We start from the raw sequence: 8,347 nt of genomic DNA, 5'->3' as shown, positions 1-8,347 counted from the left end.
AAAGAGTACACTTTTGAAAAATTCATTTCTACGAGTAAATTGAACGTTTTGTCTGAAGTTAATGGTTGCATTCTCGGAAAGAGAGGAAATCGTGAACGTTCGTTGCAAAGAGTACATAAAACACCTGTCCCTTGTAAACGGTGGTACGATTCGTCGAGGAGTAAATCGTTTCGAGAAATAATTTCATCCAAAATGTCGGTGAAAATAATGGTTCGCGGCAAATCGATTTACGATAGAAATCTCGTTTCTCCGCCACCCACGGAGGGCCTTCGGCATTGTTGACTGCAGCAGTCGAAACGAATTGTTGTTAGTTTTACGAGGGCAAGTTTTCTTCCCGTGTCTAAGCAGAAATTTCTATCTCCGTCGACCGCGGTGCGAAGCGAGACACCGCGATTCGACGAAAGGAGAGGGAAGCTGAAAGTTTTCTCGTCCTGTCTCGTACGGCGTGAAGAAAGTCGAGAACGTCGTCGAAGATCACAAAGGGGTGCGCGTTAAGGGTTGATTTATAGTCAGACGCGAAGAACCCGGGGACCGATGCGCCGAGATAAATATTATCCACGCTCTCCTATTCGTTCCCTTTCATCCCGAAGTTTCCTGTATCTCCTGGCTGGCGATTCAATTTTTGACACGTTCGCTATAGTTCGCTCGAAAGACGTTTGCCTCGTGTCGATGAATCTACCGCGAAACTGACAAATCCTCGAACCATCCACGCATGGAACAATTCCAAATGTTCTTCATTCGTTGATGATTCTTTAATTCGATCTCTAGAAAGAACAGAGGAAACACATTTTCGATGGAAAGAGAAACATTTTTCTTTCGACGAAACTGCATTCAAATTGGTAAATCGAAAGGTTGTATAAATATTTCCAATCGATCGCACTGTCAACGCGAGACCTAAACACGTAGCAATGTAATCAGACAGTAGACTCTTCGGCTCGAGTCACCACGAGTGTGCGAGTTTTATACGTTTTTTTAACAATTTACCTACTTTTACACGAATGAAAATTTCTTAACCGAAGTTTCCAGGTCTGTAATTCGGTATACACACTTTTAAGTAATAAATAAACATTTGACAACAATTGCGTACACGGCTTCAATGGAAATTTTGAGATATCACCCTACCTAACACTCCCGAATGTTCGTTGCTCGTAATTCGAAGCATAGCGTTTATTTACGCGCGGATTAAATGTTTCCTTTTATTTGTCCAGTTCCGTTTTTAGATCCAGACGAATCAAAAGGAAATTTAAAATTACTATAAACGATAACCTATTACCTACTCTCGTGATTCTCCATTACCCGATGTCAGCAAAATTAATTAACCCGTATGGGATATTATAATAAACGTATGCTTTCGTGCAGCGATCCATATTCCGTTTTAATACACTACCTAATTCAATTACTCGACATCGAATGTTACATATATCGTCTCCAAATTTAGTATCGAATTTCTTAGTCGATTTAACATTTCTCAAAATTACACGAAAGCGTATAATCGGCGTGTCCCGTATAATATTATATCTAAAATTGGAGAATCGAACAATTTTAAACGATGTATTTAGTATTTCACGTTATACAATTTCGTATTAATAAATCAATTCGCCGAGCGATACGAATTTTAATAAATATTCGAAATACGTTCGCGGATATTGATTGTTCGTTATATGTTAATTAGAAACGCATAAATATTGCCAAATTGTCGAGTACGTATACTAATCTACTTTAAAAGCACCGATCTTTCTTTGTTATTATTAAACATATACGTTAAACGAACATTTTTACCAGGTAAACGTATTCAGAGTGTTTTTTTCGAAACCAGTTCGAAATTTTCTTTACAATTTCTTTACAATCGCACCTGAAACAATTGAAGATACAAATATGCTTCCAAGATCCTTTTACGGGCTATGGTTTGCACATCTTTTCAAACGTTACATTCTAAATCTGTGAATTGAACCAATTGGTAATATTTTTATTCAATAGATTCTTTTATTTCTTCTTTCAAAGCTTGTATAGCTCGTTAAAGGACGAGTGGGACTGCGCGTGCGCAAATCGTCGGGTGGGATCGACACAGAGTCCCTTCCCCCTCCATTTTCCATTCTGTGCCATAGGCGCTGGTAAGTACCACTTTTGCGTTTACAGTATTGTCTCGTTGTATGTTCGCCACTCGGGACCCTTGGCAGCCTTACAGCGTGTACAGTGCGCGCGATTCGGTTGCCTTTGTATTTTACCGACAGTGACAGCTGGCACGCGAAGAAAAGGATAACGAAAGTAAAAGCGAATAAAAAATAACAAACGACAGTCGTAAAAAAAGAATAGCGTGTAACAAAGAGCGAGAACAAACGAGAAAGAAAAACGAACAAATCCGAGAGAAAATGAAAGCGAGTGAGATGCAAGAAAACGAATTTAAGCATTTATAAAAAATTGAATAATCAACGTATCGAACAAATCGTAAGCTACATAGTGTAGAACACTATGCAGAATATTTCTATTGAATTTGATCTAAGTCGGATGTGTAGTTCCGGAGATTTCGTGTCGGCCAAGTTGAAAAACATCATTTTGAAGAAACAACGTGAAACAAGTTTATTTGTCGCTACAACGACGCTAAATGTTTGAATTTCGAAATATCCTTTCGACATAATATTCTACACACTTTAAACTTTAAGAAAATACGAAAAAAAAGATTCGATTTTTTTGATTCGTCAGGGTGGTGTGCCCCCTTAAACGGGGGTATTGCATTTGAGTCTGTTGGTAAGAGAATCACCCTATACAACGAGACATTACTCTACTCCCCAGCCATCGCGTTTCACCGTGACGTCAATTGGCCCGTAACTTTGTCCCACCGATTGGCCGTGAGCCGAAACGAGAGTTCTGGCTCAATCGAGGCATCAATCGTTCGTCCCTGGGTCTAGCGAAAGTTTCTGTCCCCACCTGCCCCAACGAGTACATTCTTCTTCAAACCTCGCTCTCGCATGGTCGATCTACACAGTACTCGGCTACAGCGCGGTTCAAAAATATACCAACCCTCCAATATCTGTATACACATCCAACACCGAGAAAAAAAGGTAAAGAATAAACGAGTCTACATAACGCAATGTCTACTGTAAAATATTGATTTTCAATGAAAAATGTAAGAAAGAAGAAAGTGCACTCAATTCTTACGTAAAACAGTAAAATATCGATTTTTCGTTGAAAGGTCAGAACGATCAAATATTAGTATGTTGGTATATTTTTAAACCGTTCTTGTACGCAAAAAATCGAGACTAGGTATATAGTCGGGGTTGGTCGCGAATTCGTTCCAGGAATCGACTCTTTTTTTTTTATCTCGAGTCGAGAGTTAGTCTCGGTTAGAAAGGTTAGAAACGCACCAAGAGTGAGTGCAACAACTCTAGGAGTCTCGTATTACAGACACTCGGTCACCGAACTTCAAAGCGATACCATTCGGCTGTCGATGTAACAACCGCAAGTGCAAACTATAATTTTCATATTTGACGAGTTTCTCCCGATAGAAATGAGTCCAAACACAACCGTATTCGAATTATTTTTGTCTCCACGTTGCACGAATTATTTTTAAAAAATGTTCAATCGCGTACGATTAAAGATAGCCCGAACAAGATCGTGTTTAGACTTGTTCTTGACGGGAGAATTTGAGTGATCCATTGATAATAGTCTCACAAAGACGCATAGTCGAGTAAAAAAAATTCCAAGTTTCTTTAGCGAATGAAATTCCCATAAACATGGCGGAGATGTATCTTTCGCATAGATTCGGAGCGAAATCATCGCGTACAATCGTGTACTATTGTATAACGGAAAAATACAGCTGGTTATGGTAATCACGGATTCTTTCCTATCAGAGACGATGTTACAGCTATCGTTGCAACGACACTGGCAAGCGACGGAAAATACCAGCGACTTAAATGGCACGGAAAAAGAATCCGACAAGAACGTGGATAAACACGGCGTGGTGTGTGCGCGCCTTTTATCCCCAACGAGGGACGCTAAGGCATTCTCAATGGAGTGCAGAAACGCTCTTCAGGCACTCTTACGTGTATATTTGTGTTCGACGCTACGTGACCGCGTGTCTCCGTCGACCGAGCCACTCGCGACACTTTGCTTTTCTATCTTCTTTCTGATCTTCGTTCCACTGTTTCTTTTTTAAGAACAGCTTTCTTCGATTTGCCTTTAAATGCGACCGTGAACGTACACTCTTAATTGTAGAAATTTGATGGCACACGGGTCTAGGTAAAAATTTTATTAATTCCTTAAGAAGATGTTAAATTTTTGATAAATATTTGCTACTTGAAGCAGTTTAACAAAACATTAACAATTTTTGATAAATTTTAATTTTGGTAAAATTAAAATACCTCTTTTCCATTTCGTTACTCTCATTGTATCTGCTGGTAAAATTCTACAGAAAACAATTTCTCGGAGAAATCTTTTATTTTTGTATTTACAATAGTATATTAAACATATAGGTTCGAACTACGTAATATTACATTTTCGCAAAGTTTATACGACTAACGCAACGTTACGTTACGGAGGTGGATCCCAAGAGATTGAAGAAGTTTGTAACCGAATGGTAAAAAGGATTATTCTACGATGGAGTGACGGAAAATGTGGAAATTCAGAACGTGTATGCCCAATGGAAGACTTATCTTCTTATCCTACGATCTTAATTAATCTCGTTTTAATTAAACGGTTTAATTTACGGGTTCTTTATCAATTTTGAACGTAAGCTGACTTGCCTTTTGTTGTGTCCCAGTTATCGAAGAATGAAATTTTAGTAGACGGATGAAATTTTATCGCTGTTATCTCTCTAGTTTACTCGTGTTCATATGTATCAAACTCGAGGGTAGGTAACAATGGGAATAAATGAAGTATTTACAAATAACACCGTACGAGCAATTCCAAAAAGTAATGAAGATAACTATGTAATAAGTTCTCAAGCATTACACGTGGAGTTCCTATTTATATTAACAAACATCTTAGAAAGAGTTGTCAATATTTACGAAATTAAATAAGTGTTCTATTCTATATTTTTAGAATTAAATAAGTTCTATTCTATATTTTTTATTTATTTTTGAACGAAGAATCACCGCTTTCTCGAATGCAGTACTATTACCGCAATTTGTACATCTTGTATGAAACTATTATTTAATCGTTATGCTTGCACAAATTAATTTTACAATTATTTTGTCATTTTATAATGTAAACTTCTCTTTTTACTATATGTAGAAAATCCGAACATTTGACAGATGGTATTCAATCTCTCTAAAAAATTATGAACTCGATGATTTATCGAATACGTGCCACTGCATTTTTATACAGTTGTGCAAATATGCAAAGCATTGTTAAATGTATCAGAATTCATTCTGAAAATATGACAAATATTTCACGAAAATTTATTCATTGGATTGATAACTTGCTATAAAGTTCAATTATCGTGCAGTTGTTGATACTATATAATAACATGAAATTCATACCCAAAATGCAATGATATATATTTAATAGATAATCATTTAATAGATGATAATGAATTTAAAAAGAATATGAATAGTAAAATAGTATAGCCACCTAACGGTAAAAGGACTAAACTACTATTAACTAGTTTTAAGATACAATAAGACCATCAGAGTTCAAAAAATAGTTCCAAGTTTTGTCACTAGATGCAGCTAGATCTGTAATAAAACCACGCTGAATGAATGGATTATTGATTTCGAAACATTATGTGCCACAGGAGGAAAAAGAAAATTTAGAAGAACAGTTTTTAGTTCTAATAGATTCATCACTAAGGTATTTCTACTATCCTTTTACCTAATATTTTAATTCTTGTATATTATAGACACCAACGAGATATAGCTTACACATTTTATCCTATGAAAGTAGTGTTGCACGATCTGAAATACCGACCTTGTAAAAATGTAAATGGTTTCGGAGCGACATCTTAGATAAGAAAAGGCAAATCTAGGAACTGAATTTCATTGAACCACCGAAGTCGATAAAGATAGAAAACGTAGGAAACTAGTCAACTCAGTCTCAAAAGAATACTGTGACAATAACTCTTATTCATTCTCACAGATGCTACTTGAAGCAGTTTAACAAAACATTAAGAATATTGAATGGGTGTAGTTACTCTGACAGCATAATAACATTTTGTAAGTACCATTTACTTTTATATTCCTATTCATACTTCCTCCGGAAGCGGTTGCACTAGAAGAGACGGCAACTGACCGTTCGGACCAGCTACACAGCCGGTCACTTGCTTATGCAACAAGCAGAGGTGACCGGGCTGTGAAACGAGGAAGCGAGCAAAACTAAGCTAAAGATTGGATAATTGCTTGGCAGAGCACAGATATTCGTACATGATAGCCTTAAAACTAACTTAGTCTAAGCTTAAACTAAAGATCTCGCGGCAGCTGCGATGAGAGTGTCCTTTTCTTTCTTCTTTCTTTTTTTTTATTTCTTCTTTCTTCGTTTGCCAATCTGCCTACCTAAGAGAAACAAATTGAGAAAAGAAATGCATTTGGAATGGTTAAATACATGTGATGCAGTAGCAAAGAAAATAAACGAAGCAGTGACAAGAAAATAAGCATGGAAAAACAAGTACGAATTACAATCAGCGAGTAAGTACAAAGAAAAGAAATAAAGCTGTAAAAAAAAAAGAAACTGGGCACTGCTTATCAGCGGTCAGTACCTTAGTTTATCAGACGTCCGCCCAATTGCTCCGAAAAATTGCTTCAGCAACGAAGAATATTTCAACAAAGTTATATTTTAGACCATTATTTATACTGAGACATTGTTATTAGTTATTGAAAGTATAATCTCGTATCGAAGTATCTTATTTATTTAATATAAATTATTAAATAATCCACAGAAGTTAATTTTGATTAGCACTCAAAATAAAAGATGGTTTCCGACATGTGTCGTAAAGTTTTAAAATATGGAAGGTAATATTTGTTTATTAGATATATTAGTTTAACATTTGTTTAATCCACATTGTTTACACAATGCCCGTGGATGTTGCATTTTTTCAATGTGAGAGCGAGATGAAGAATTGGTTCACTGAATTTTATTATATGATCCTACTGTTTCTATTACGATGTTAGTAGGAATAATCGTAAAAGTCTTTTTAGAAATGGATTGATTATAATAAGAAAAATATTTGAAATTCTGCGATTTTCAATATATCAAACTGTCTGAGTAAAAAATGGTGATTTATTCATATTGTATAATTAATGTTTGCGCTTTTCGAATTGCATCTCAAGGTATTTAGCCTTTAGCAACTGTCACAAGCGAATTTTGCAATCAATAAACGAATCTTTGCAATTAATAAATACTTTTTAACAGACTGATTTTCTTTCGAGACTTTATTTATAGACCGTGCGCAGCAAAATACAATACTATGAATATTTAATACAACATTCATACGTTGAATTATCTTAAGAATATACAGCAAAAATTTTCAAAAGTCGAAATTAGAAATGTACAGTAGAGCAAATAATATTTTCAATGACTCGCAATTTATTAATTTCTATTAACAGATATTTAAGCAACAACTTACTAGTTTTATAAATTCATCGATTCTTTGAAACTTCTATTACTCGGCAATTAAAATTTTTTATAAATCAATATTAAATTACAATTTGATATTTAATAAATACCAATTATTAATTTATTATTAACTGAATTAAATACTTATTATCGATTGAATTGATCAAATGATTATTTTAGTTGTTCAATAAGGAAATTCTCATTAAAAATTCCAAGTAAAATTCCTAATTTAAATTGCAAACCTAACAACTATTATCCGACAACTTGAGTAAGACCCCTATAGTTGGAAACACTGGTCCAGCCACTTTTCCTATCGCGTGTTCGCTGTTAGTGCTTGTCATTCTTTTATAATTTTATTTATTTCAAATAGTATCGGATGACACCCGATGGCTAGGCCATATGCCTGAGTGATAGTCTCAGTCTCATCTTCTCACTCAGAAATCTTATTAAAATTGTCAGATAATACCTACTATTTACACATTTGTTACATTTTTGGTCGCACTGTATACACACCAAAATATAATACTAAAACATTAAAAAGGAGAACCCGAAAACCGAGAATAAAGGAAGTAAATATGTACACTATATAATTAACTAACTACGGCATTAATTTAAGCTATACAAAATAAAAGAATTTATAATTATTACAAATGAGAAGCTCTCACGTTACTTTCATAACAGTCGCCTGCAAACTGTCTCCAAACATTGACAATGCTCGCCAAGTTTTACTTTAATATTTACATTTTTTGATCGCGCAAACATAAATATAATCACTGGACTCGTTCGTCCCCGAGGCAAGGAA

The sequence above is a fragment of the Ptiloglossa arizonensis genome, chromosome 2 (genome assembly GCF_051014685.1).
Source record: "Ptiloglossa arizonensis isolate GNS036 chromosome 2, iyPtiAriz1_principal, whole genome shotgun sequence".
NCBI classification, from domain to species: Eukaryota; Metazoa; Arthropoda; class Insecta; order Hymenoptera; family Colletidae; genus Ptiloglossa; species Ptiloglossa arizonensis.
The sequence above is the reverse complement of the archived record's forward strand: the minus strand, read 5'-3'. Positions refer to the sequence as shown.